This window comes from Entelurus aequoreus, linkage group LG27, assembly GCF_033978785.1.
Source record: "Entelurus aequoreus isolate RoL-2023_Sb linkage group LG27, RoL_Eaeq_v1.1, whole genome shotgun sequence".
NCBI lineage: Eukaryota > Metazoa > Chordata > Actinopteri > Syngnathiformes > Syngnathidae > Entelurus > Entelurus aequoreus.
Genome location: NC_084757.1, coordinates 34,980,664 through 34,993,511, shown reverse-complemented (window position 1 = coordinate 34,993,511; position 12,848 = coordinate 34,980,664). Strand labels below are relative to the sequence as shown.

At 33.7% G+C, this 12,848-nt stretch overlaps 1 protein-coding gene across 1 annotated transcript in view; it reads left to right on the top strand.

Moving 5' to 3' along the window:
• The first annotated feature begins 6,434 nt into the window (after positions 1 to 6,434).
• The window catches only part of LOC133644814 (protein NDNF-like), a 37,479-nt gene continuing 31,065 nt past the window's right edge, over positions 6,435 to 12,848 (top strand). The window contains exon 1 of the mRNA XM_062039563.1: positions 6,435 to 6,918. The gene's annotated coding sequence lies outside the window, so the exon portion shown is untranslated. The remainder of the gene's footprint in view (positions 6,919 to 12,848) is intronic.

The following is a 12,848-nucleotide window of genomic DNA, read 5'->3' as shown; positions in this document are numbered from 1 at the left end:
ATCTTAATGTGTATATTATTATTTTAGTGTGTATATTATTATTTTAGTGTGTATATTATTACCTTAGTGTGTATATTATTACCTTAGTATGTTTATTATTATCTTAGTGTGTATATTATTATTTAAGTGTGTACATTATTATTTTGGTGTATATATTATTACCTCAGTATGTATATTATTACTTTAGTGTGTATATTATTACCTTAATGTGTATATTTTTATTTTAGTGTGTATATTATTATCTTAGTTTGTATATTATTACCTTACTGTGTATATTATAATTTTAGTATGTATATTATTACTTTGGTATGTATATTGTTATCTTCGTATGTATATAATTACCTTAGTGTGTATATTATTATCTCAATGTGTATATTATTATCTTAGTGTGTATATTATTACCTGAGTGTGTATATTATTATTTTAGTGTGTACATTATTATTTTAGTGTATATATTATTATCTTAGTGTGTATATTATTATTTTAGTGTGTACATTATTATTTTAGTGTATATATGATTATCTTAGTGTATATATTATTATCTTAGTGTTTATATTATTATTTTAGTGTGTATATTATTATTTTAGTGTGTACATTATTATTTTAGTGTATATATTATTACCTCATTGTGTATATTATTACTTTAGTATGTATATTATCTTAGTGTGTATATTATTATTTTAGTGTGTATATTATTATTTTAGTGTGTACATTATTATTTTAGTGTATATATTATTACCTCAGTGTGTATATTATTACTTCAGTGTGTATATTATTACTTTAGTATGTATATTATCTTAGTGTGTATATTATTACTTCAGTGTGTATATTATTACTTTAGTATGTATATTATCTTAGTGTGTATATTATTACTTTAGTGTGTATATTATCTTAGTGTGTATATTATTACTTCAGTGTGTATATTATTACTTTAGTGTGTACATTATTAATTTAGTGTGTACATTATTATTTTAGTGTGTACATTATTATTTTGGTGTGTATGATATTACCTTAATGTGTATAATAATAATAATAAATGGCATTAAAGGAGATTTTATTCGACAAAATACTATTTTGTTAATTTCCATCATTTAACAAAGCATATTGTCACAGGCAGCAGTGTGTGTGTGTGCGTGTGTGCGTGCGTGCGTGCATGTGTGTGTGTGTGTGTAGTTCCTCTTCTAGACGCTGAGTGTCGCTGTTGTGTTAATATTTGACTGCCAGGCTGATTATTGATCGCTGGTTTTGCTCGTGAAAGAATTCTTCATCTTTGGGAGTTAAACCTTCGACCTAATTAGGTGACGTCATCAGTGAAGAGCAATGACACGTGATTCTTCCCCTCAGCAGGTAGCTGAGAGGAAGAATAAAATTACTTTTATTTTCTAATGTTTTTGCAAATGTTGACTTCAAATCGTTTTATCAGATCATCAACACATGTTCTCTGAAATGATGACAACTGATGTGTGTACTGAAATGATGACAACTGATGTGTGTACTGAAATGATGACAACTGATGTGTGTACTGAAATGATGACAACTGATGTGTGTACTGAAATGATGACAACTGATGTGTGTACTGAAATGATGACAACTGATGTGTGTACTGAAATGATGACAACTAAAGTTTGTACACCAAAATATTTATTTTACTATCCACCATTTTAACTTTGATCTTCTCATTGTATTCTCTTAATGTTGCTCTGATTCTCAAATACTTTTTGTCCCCAAATGATTGATTTGGAAAATGTTGCTGATAAACTTGGACTTTGTTCTTGTAACAACTTATTGATTTATTGTTGATTTATTGTTATTGTTGCAGCTCTATGATTGATTTATTGTTATTGTTACAGTTCTATGATTGATTTATTGTTATTGTTGCAGCTCTATGATTGATTTATTGTTGATTTATTGTTATTGTTGCAGCTCTATGATTGATTTATTGTTGATTTATTGTTATTGTTGCAGTTCTATGATTGATTTATTGCTGATTTATTGTTATTGTTACAGTTCTATGATTGATTTATTGTTATTGTTGCAGCTCTATGATTGATTTATTGTTGATTTATTGTTATTGTTGCAGCTCTATGATTGATTTATTGTTGATTTATTGTTATTGTTGCAGTTCTATGATTGATTTATTGTTGATTTATTGTTATTGTTACAGTTCTATGATTGATTTATTGTTGATTTATTGTTATTGTTGCAGTTCTATGATTGATTTATTGTTGATTTATTGTTATTGTTTCAGCTTTATGATTGATTTATTATTGATTTATTGTTATTGTTACAGTTCTATGATTGATTTATTGTTGATTTATTGTTATTGTTACAGTTCTATGATTGATTTATTGTTGATTTATTCTTATTGTTACAGTTCCATAAATGATTTATTGTTGATTTATTGTTATTGTTGCAGCTCTATGATTGATTTATTGTTATTGTTACAGCTCTAAGATTGATGTATTGTTATTGTTACAGCTCTATGATTGATTTATTGTTAATTTATTGTTATTGTTGCAGCTCTATGATTGATTTATTGTTATTGTTACAGCTCTATGATTGATGTATTGTTATTGTTACAGTTCTATGATTGATTTATTGTTATTGTTGCAGCTCTATGATTGATTTATTGTTATTGTTACAGCTCTATGATTGATCTATTGTTATTGTTACAGCTCTATGATTAATTTATTATTGTTACAGGTCTATGATTGATTTATTGTTATTGTTACAGCACTGTGATTGATTTATTGTTGATTTATTGTTATTGTTACACCTCTAGGATTGATTTATTGTTATTGTTACAGTTCTATGATTGATTTATTGTTATTGTTGCAGCTCTATGATTGATTTATTGTTATTGTTACAGCTCTATGATTGATCTATTGTTATTGTTACAGCTCTATGATTAATTTATTATTGTTACAGGTCTATGATTGATTTATTGTTATTGTTACAGCACTGTGATTGATTTATTGTTGATTTATTGTTATTGTTACACCTCTAGGATTGATTTATTGTTATTGTTGCAGCTCTATGATTGATTTATTGTTATTGTTACAGCTCTGTGATTGATCTATTGTTATTGTTACAGTTCTATGATTGATTTATTGTTGATTTATTGCTATTGTTACAGTTCTATGATTGATTTATTATTATTGTTACAGCTCTATGATTGATTTATTGTTATTGTTACAGCTCTGTGATTGATCTATTGTTATTGTTACAGTTCTATGATTAATTTATTGTTATTGTTACAGGTCTATGATTGATTTATTGTTATTGTTACAGCACTGTGATTGATTTATTGTTGATTTATTGTTATTGTTACACCTCTAGGATTGATTTATTGTTATTGTTGCAGCTCTATGATTGATTTATTGTTATTGTTATAGCTCTGTGATTGATCTATTGTTATTGTTACAGTTCTATGATTGATTTATTGTTGATTTATTGCTATTGTTACAGTTCTATGATTGATTTATTGTTATTGTTGCAGCTCTGTGATTGATTTATTGTTGATTTATTGTTATTGTTGCAGCTCTATGATTGATGTATTGTTATTGCTACAGTTCTATGATTGATTTATTGTTATTGTTACAGCTCTGTGATTGATTTATTGTTGATTTAATGTTATTGTTGCAGCTCAATGATCGATTTTTTGTTGATTTAATGTTATTGTTGCAGCTCGATGCTTGATTTCGGTAAAAAGGACACGTTTACTTTCATAATAATACAACCATTTATGGCATTGGGCAGACCTGGACTAGACTAGCTTTAGATCTGGACTAGACTAGATTAGAACTGGACTAGACTAGGGTAGACCTGGACTAGACTAGTTTAGAACTGGACGAGACTAGGGTAGACCTGGACTAGACTAGTTTAGAACTGGATGAGACTAGGGTAGACCTGGACTAGACTAGTTTAGATCTGGATGAGACTAGGGTAGACCTGGACTAGACTAGTTTAGAACTGGACGAGACTACTTTAGATCTGGACGAGACTAGGGTAGACCTGGACTAGACTAGTTTAGATTTGGACGAGACTAGTTTAGATCTGGACTCGACTAGATTAGATCTGGACTAGACTCCTCTATCCAAGTGTGTGCTGATGAAGTGATGAACACTGCTTGGATGAGAGGGTGAACACTGCTTGGATGAGAGGATGAACACTGCTTGGATGAGAGGATGAACACTGCTTGAATGAGAGGATGAACACTGCTTGGATGAGAGGATGAACACTGCTTGAATGAGAGGATGAACACTGCTTGGATGAGAGGGTGAACACTGCTTGGATAAGAGGATGAACACTGCTTGGATGAGAGGATGAACACTGCTTAGATGAGAGGATGAACACTGCTTGGATAAGAGGATGAACACTGCTTGGATGAGAGGGTGAACACTGCTTGGATGAGAGGGTGAACACTGCTTGGATGAGAGGATGAACACTGCTTGGATGAGAGGGTGAACACTGCTTGGATGAGAGGGTGAACACTGCTTGGATGAGAGGATGAACACTGCTTGGATGAGAGGATGAACACTGCTTGGATGAGAGGATGAACACTGCTTGAATGAGAGGATGAACACTGCTTGGATGAGAGGATGAACACTGCTTGGATGAGAGGATGAACACTGCTTGGATGAGAGGGTGAACACTGCTTGGATGAGAGGATGAACACTGCTTGGATGAGAGGGTGAACACTGCTTGGATGAGAGGATGAACACTGCTTGGATGAGAGGGTGAACACTGCTTGAATGAGAGGATGAACACTGCTTGGATGAGAGGGTGAACACTGCTTGGATGAGAGGGTGAACACTGCTTGGATGAGAGGATGAACACTGCTTGGATGAGAGGATGAACACTGCTTGGATGAGAGGATGAACACTGCTTGGATGAGAGGGTGAACACTGCTTGGATGAGAGGATGAACACTGCTTGGATGAGAGGATGAACGTCTTGTAACACAAAGTCAACTTTCTAGTTGTGATCATAGAATCACTGATGAATGCAAATATTCATACGTAATATTACAAGTACTAGGATGTACAAGTACTAGGATTTACAAGTACAAGGATGTACAAGTACTATGATATACAGGTACTATGATGTACAAGTACTATGATTTACAGGTACTAGGATGTACAAGTACTATGATTTACAGGTACTAGGATGTACAAGTACTATGATTTACAGGTACTATGATGTACAAGTACTATGATTTACAGGTACTAGGATGTACAAGTACTATGATATACAGGTACTATGATGTACAAGTACTATGATTTACAGGTACTAGGATGTACAAGTACTATGATTTACAGGTACTAGGATGTACAAGTACTATGATATACAGGTACTATGATGTACAAGTACTATGATATACAGGTACTATGATGTACAAGTACTGTGATTTACAAGTACTAGGATGTACAAGTACTAAGATTTACAAGTACTAGGATGTACAAGTACTAAGATTTAGAAGTACTAAGATGTACAAGTACTATGATATACAGGTACTATGATGTACAAGTACTATGATTTACAAGTACTAGGATTTACAAGTACAAGGATGTACAATTACTATGATTTACAAGTACTAGGATTTACAAGTACAAGGATGTACAAGTACTATGATATACAAGTACTTGGATGTACAAGTACTAGGATGTACAAGTACTATGATGTACAAGTACTATGATTTACAATTACTAGGATGTACAAGTACTATGATTTACAAGTACTAGGATGTACAAGTACTATGATTTACAAGTACTAGGATGTACAAGTACTACGATGTACAAGTACTAAGACGTACCAGTACTGTGATTTACAAGTACTATGATGTGCAAGTACTATGATTTACAAGTACTAGGATGTACAAGTAGTACGATGTACAAGTACTGTGATTTACAAGTAGTACGATGTACAAGTACTATGATTTACAAGTACAAGGATGACCAAGTACTACGATTTAAAAGTACAAGGATATACAAGTACTACGATTTACAAGTACTATGATGTACAAGTACTATGATTTACAAGTACTATGATGTACAAGTACTATGATTTACAAGTACTAGGACGTACAAGTACAAGGACGTACGAGTACTAGGACGTACAAGTACTAGGACGTACAAGTACCAGGGCATGTACATGGCGAGCGTGTAAATGTGCAGTACATTCGTCAGGGCAAATAGTATCCCTGCATGGAAGTATTGCAATACTCGGGACTGGCAGTAGTACTGCAGTACAACTTTCTGTCTTCGCAGTATAATTCTACCAAGATGTCATTTTTGTTTGCCTTCCATCCCGTTGAGGGTTCAATTGCAGCGGCAGGGGGGAGGGGGGGGGGGACGCGCGCACGCACGCACGCGCTCACGCACACGTGCGCGCTCACGCACACACGTGCGCGCGCACTGCCCAGCAGAGAGATGGTGTGCGCGTAGATGGCAGAGAGCATCGACTACTCGCATGTATCAGCTAGTATCGGCGTGTAGACCTGCTACTACTGTGTAGGAGCTAGTACTACTACTGTGTAGGAGGTAGTACTACTAGTGTTTAGGAGGTAGTACTACTAGTTAGTAGTATTGACGTGTGGAAGTGAGTACTAGCGTGTAGAAAGTAGTTGTATTAGTGTGTAGAAGTGAGTATTAGCGTGTACAAAGTCGTAGTATTAGTGTGTAGAAGTGAGTATTAGCGTGTATAAAGTCGTAGTATTAGTGTGTAGAAGTGAGTATTAGCGTGTATAAAGTAGTAGTGTTAGTGTGTAAGAAGTATTTGTGTTGAAAGCGGCGAGTGGAGCTTGAAGACCGTTTTTGACATCGAGGACTAAGTTGATTTTTTTTTTTTTGCCTTCCCGGAGATTTTTTTTGGAGGATTTTGAGAAGTTTCTCGAAGAAGTTTGATCACTTTTTTCCAGGTAATATTTGCTCTCTTTTTTTTTTTTTTTTTGTTCCCCCCCAAAAAAACATTTTCATTCGTCTTCTCCTCCTCGTGAGACGTTCAAGTGTCGCCGTCCTTTCGCCCACGTTTTTTTTTTTTTTGGTGTGTGGCTTCTCGTCTTTTTTTTGGAAAAAAGTCACGGCGTGTTGTTTTATTTTTGTGTGTTTTTGCTTTGCTGAAAAAAAAAAAAAAAAAGAGGTTTCATTCAAAACTCAACTCGCAGGAAAACGCGTTTCAGTTGCGGTCCGTGAACGCACCACCGAAGCAAAGAAAACGTGTTTTTATTTTGATGAATGAATTCGCTTTTGGATCGATCTCCTGCAGCTTGGATCGATCTCCAAACAGTTTAGGAAGGGTCGATGCCGCAAACAACAACTTTTATCATCTTTCACGGCAGATTATTTCACCAGAGTTGTGGAAAGTGAGGATTAAAGTTGGAACAAAAAGCACTAAAAAGTCTTTCAAAGAAATCGAAATGATTCCACATTCCAAGCAAGAAGATGTCTTTTTAATGGACTTATGCCCACTAAATAGTATTTCTTTATTAAACACAGGCTTGTAGACCACCGTCACGCACACCCCGGGACATCATCGCCATGGCAACATGATTACATTAATAATAGAGATGGAACATGAAAAGGTTCAATTTAATTTTTTTTTTAAACAACTCAAATCCACTTCTGATGGAAGAACACAGAAAGTTCAACTTGGACTTGAACTTCTACATATTTGACAAGTAGATTTATTAGGTCCAGGTCTAGGTCCAGGTCTAGGTCCAGGTCTAGGTCCAGGTATAGGTCCAGCTCCCATCCTTAAATACTTCTTGTTTAATCAGGTTGAATAATCATTTTAATGTTGGTCACAATCATGTTGAATAATCATTATATTGTTGGTCACATTAATGTCGAATAATCATTTTGATGTTGGTCACATTCATGTCGAATAATTATTTTAATGTTGGTCACAATCATGTCGAATAATCATTTTAATGTTGGTCAAAATCATGTTGAATAATCATTTTAATGTTGGTCACATTCATGTCGAATAATCATTTTAATGTTGGTCACAATCATGTCGAATAATAATTTTAATGCTGGTCACAGTCTCGTCAATAGTCATTGTAATGTTGGTCACAATCATGTCGAATAATCATTTTAATGTTGGTTACAATCGTGTCGAATAATCATTTTAATGTTGGTCACATTCATGTCGAATAATCATTTTGATGTTGGTCACATTCATGTCGAATAATCATTTTAATGTTGGTCACATTCATGTCGAATAATCATTTTAATGCTGGTCACAATTACGTCGAATAATCATTTTAATGTTGGTCACAGTCTCGTCAATAGTCATTGTAATGTTAGTCACAATCATGTCGAATAATCATTTTAATGTTGGTTACAATCGTGTCGAATAATCATTTTAATGTTGGTTACAATCATGTCGAATAATAATTTTTAATGTTGGTTGCAATCACGTCGAATAATCATTTTAAGGTCGGTCACAATCAGGTAAAATAATCATTATATTGTTGGTCACATTCATGTCGAATAATCATTTTAATGTTGGTCACGATCAGGTAGTATAATCATTTTAAAGTTGGTCACAATCATGTCGAATAATCATTATATTATTGGTCACATTCATGTCGAATAATCATTTTAATGTTGGTCACAATCATGTCGAATAATCATTTTAATGTTGGTCAAAATCATGTTGAATAATCATTTTAATGTTGGTCACATTTATGTCGAATAATCATTTTAATTTTGGTCACAATCATGTCGAATAATCATTTTAATGTTGGTCACAATTACGTCGAATAATCATTTTAATGTTGGTCACAGTCACGTCAATAGTCGTTGTAATGTTGGTCACAATCATGTCGAATAATCATTTTAATGTTGGTTACAATCATGTCGAATAATCATTTTAATGTTGGTTACAATCATGTCGAATAATCATTTTAATGTTGGGTACAATCACGTCGAATAATCATTTTAATGTCGGTCACAATCAGGTAAAATAATCATTATATTGTTGGTCACATTCATGTCGAATAATCATTTTAATGTTGGTCACGATCAGGTAGTATAATCATTTTAAAGTTGGTCACAATCATGTCGAATAATCATTATATTATTGGTCACATTCATGTCGAATAATCATTTTAATGTTGGTCACAATCATGTCGAATAATCATTTTAATGTTGGTCAAAATCATGTTGAATAATCATTTTAATGTTGGTCACATTTATGTCGAATAATCATTTTAATTTTGGTCACAATCATGTCGAATAATCATTTTAATGTTGGTCACAATTACGTCGAATAATCATTTTAATGTTGGTCACAGTCACGTCAATAGTCGTTGTAATGTTGGTCACAATCATGTCGAATAATCATTTTAATGTTGGTTACAATCATGTCGAATAATCATTTTAATGTTGGTTACAATCATGTCGAATAATCATTTTAATGTTGGGTACTATCACGTCGAATAATCATTTTAATGTCGGTCACAATCAGGTAAAATAATCATTATATTGTTGGTCACATTCATGTCGAATAATCATTTTAATGTTGGTCACGATCAGGTAGTATAATCATTTTAAAGTTGGTCACAATCATGTCGAATAATCATTATATTATTGGTCACATTCATGTCGAATAATCATTTTAATGTTGGTCACATTCATGTCGAATAATCATTTTAATGTTGGTCAAAATCATGTTGAATAATCATTTTAATGTTGGTCACATTTATGTCGAATAATCATTTTAATTTTGGTCACAATCATGTCGAATAATCATTTTAATGTTGGTCAAAATCATGTTGAATAATCATTTTAATGTTGGTCACATTTATGTCGAATAATCATTTTAATTTTGGTCACAATCATGTCGAATAATCATTTTAATGTTGGTCACAATTACGTCGAATAATCATTTTAATGTTGGTCACAGTCACGTCAATAGTCGTTGTAATGTTGGTCACAATCATGTCGAATAATCATTTTAATGTTGGTTACAATCATGTCGAATAATCATTTTAATGTTGGTTACAATCATGTCGAATAATCATTTTAATGTTGGGTACAATCACGTCGAATAATCATTTTAATGTCGGTCACAATCAGGTAAAATAATCATTATATTGTTGGTCACATTCATGTCGAATAATCATTTTAATGTTGGTCACGATCAGGTAGTATAATCATTTTAAAGTTGGTCACAATCATGTCGAATAATCATTATATTATTGGTCACATTCATGTCGAATAATCATTTTAATGTTGGTCACATTCATGTCGAATAATCATTTTAATGTTGGTCAAACTCATGTTGAATAATCATTTTAATGTTGGTCACATTTATGTCGAATAATCATTTTAATTTTGGTCACAATCATGTCCAATAATCATTTTAATGTTGGTCAAAATCATGTTGAATAATCATTTTAATGTTGGTCACATTTATGTAGAATAATCATTTTAATGTTGGTCACAATCATGTCGAATAATCATTTTAATGTTGGTCACAATTACGTCGAATAATCATTTTAATGTTGGTCACAGTCACGTCAATAGTCGTAATGTTGGTCACAATCATGTCGAATAATCATTTTAATGTTGGTTACAATCATGTCGAATAATCATTTTAATGTTGGTTACAATCATGTCGAATAATCATTTTAATGTTGGGTACAATCATGTCGAATAATCTTTTTAATGTTGGTTGCAATCACGTCGAATAATCATTTTAATGTTGGTCACATTCATGTCGAATAATCATTTTAATGTCGGTCACAATCATGTTGAATAATCATTTTAATGTTGGTCACAATCATGTCGAATACTCATTTTTATGTTAGTCACAATCACGTCAAATAATCATTTTAATGTTTGTCACAATCACGTCAAATAATCATTTTAATGTTGGTCACGATCATGTCGAATAATCATTTTAATATTGGTCACAATCATGTTGAATAATCATTTTAAAGTTGGTCACAATCATGTCGAATAATCATTTTAATGTTGGTCACAATCATGTCGAATAATCATTTTAATGTTGGTCACAATCATGTCGAATAATCATTTTAATGTTGGCCACAATCATGTCGAATAATCATTTTAATGTCGGTCACGATCATGTTGAATAATCATTTTAATGTTGGTCACATTCATGTCGAATAATCATTTTAATGTCGGTCACAATCATGTCGAATAATCATTTTAATGTTGGTCACATTCATGTCGAATAATCATTTCAATGTTGGTCACAATCATGTCGAATAATCATTTCAATGTTGGTCACATTCACGTCGAATAGTCATTTGAATGTTGTTCACAATCACGGGTTAGGGTTAACCCCAACCCTAACCCTAACCCAAAATCAAATCGAATCCTTTGTTGACAAGAAGCATGTTAGAGGAACAAAATGTTTCAAAATAAAATAAAATCATGTGTTGCCAAGAAGCATGCTAGTGGAACAAAATGTTTCAAAATAAAATCCTGTGTTGACAAGAAGCATGCTAGAGGAACAAAATGTTTCAAAATAAAATAATGTGTTGCCAAGAAGAATGATAGAGAACAAATGTTTCAAAATAAAATCATGTGTTGACGAGAAGCATGCTAGTGGAACCAAATGTTTCAAAATAAAATAATCTGTTAACAAGAAGAATGATAGAGGAACAAAATGTTTCAAAATAAAATAAAATAATGTGCTCACAAGAAGCATGCTAGTGGAACAAAATGCTTCAAAATAAAATAAAATCATATGTTGACAAGAAGCATGCTAGAGGAACAAAATGTTTCAAAATAAAACTATGTGTTGACAAGAAACATGCTACAGGAACAAAATGTTTCAAAATAAAATCATGTGTTGACAAGAAGCATGCTTGAGGAACAAAGTGTTTCAAAATAAAATCTTGTGTTGACAAGAAGCATGCTAGAGGAACAAAATGTTTCAAAATAAAATCATGATGCTGTAATGATGTGTTGTAGCAGATCATCTCTTTTGTTGTTAGCGTGATATTATTTGCTTGTGTTTCCTGTGTTTTCTTGTTTACCTTCTGTTGCTAGGGGCGATAACTACACACCTGTCTACACGCCTGTCTACACACCTGTCCACACACGTGTCCACACACCTGTCTACACACCTGTCTACACACCTGTCCACACACGTGTCCACACACCTGTCTACACACCTGTCTACACACCTGTCCACACACCTGTCTACACACCTGTCCACACACCTGTCTACACACATGTCTACCCACCTGTCTACACACCTGTCTACACACCTGTCCACACACCTGTCCACACACAGGTCTACCCACCTGTCTACACACCTGTCTACACACCTGTCTACACACCTGTCTACACACATGTCTACACACATGTCCACACACGTGTCTACACACGTGTCCACACACCTGTCTACACACATGTCTACCCACCTGTCTACACACATGTCTACCCACCTGTCCACACACATGTCTACCCACCTGTCCACACACATGTCTACCCACCTGTCTACACACCTGTCTACACACATGTCCACACACATGTCTACACACCTGTCCACACACCTGTCCACACACCTGTCCACACACCTGTCTACACACCTGTCCACACACGTGTCCACACACCTGTCTACACACCTGTCTACACACCTGTCCACACACGTGTCCACACACCTGTCTACACACCTGTCTACACACCTGTCCACACACCTGTCTACACACATGTCTACCCACCTGTCTACACACCTGTCTACACACCTGTCCACACACCTGTCTACACACATGTCTACCCACCTGTCTACACACCTGTCTACACACCTGTCCACACACCTGTCCACACACAGGTCTACCCACCTGTCTACCCACCTGTCTAC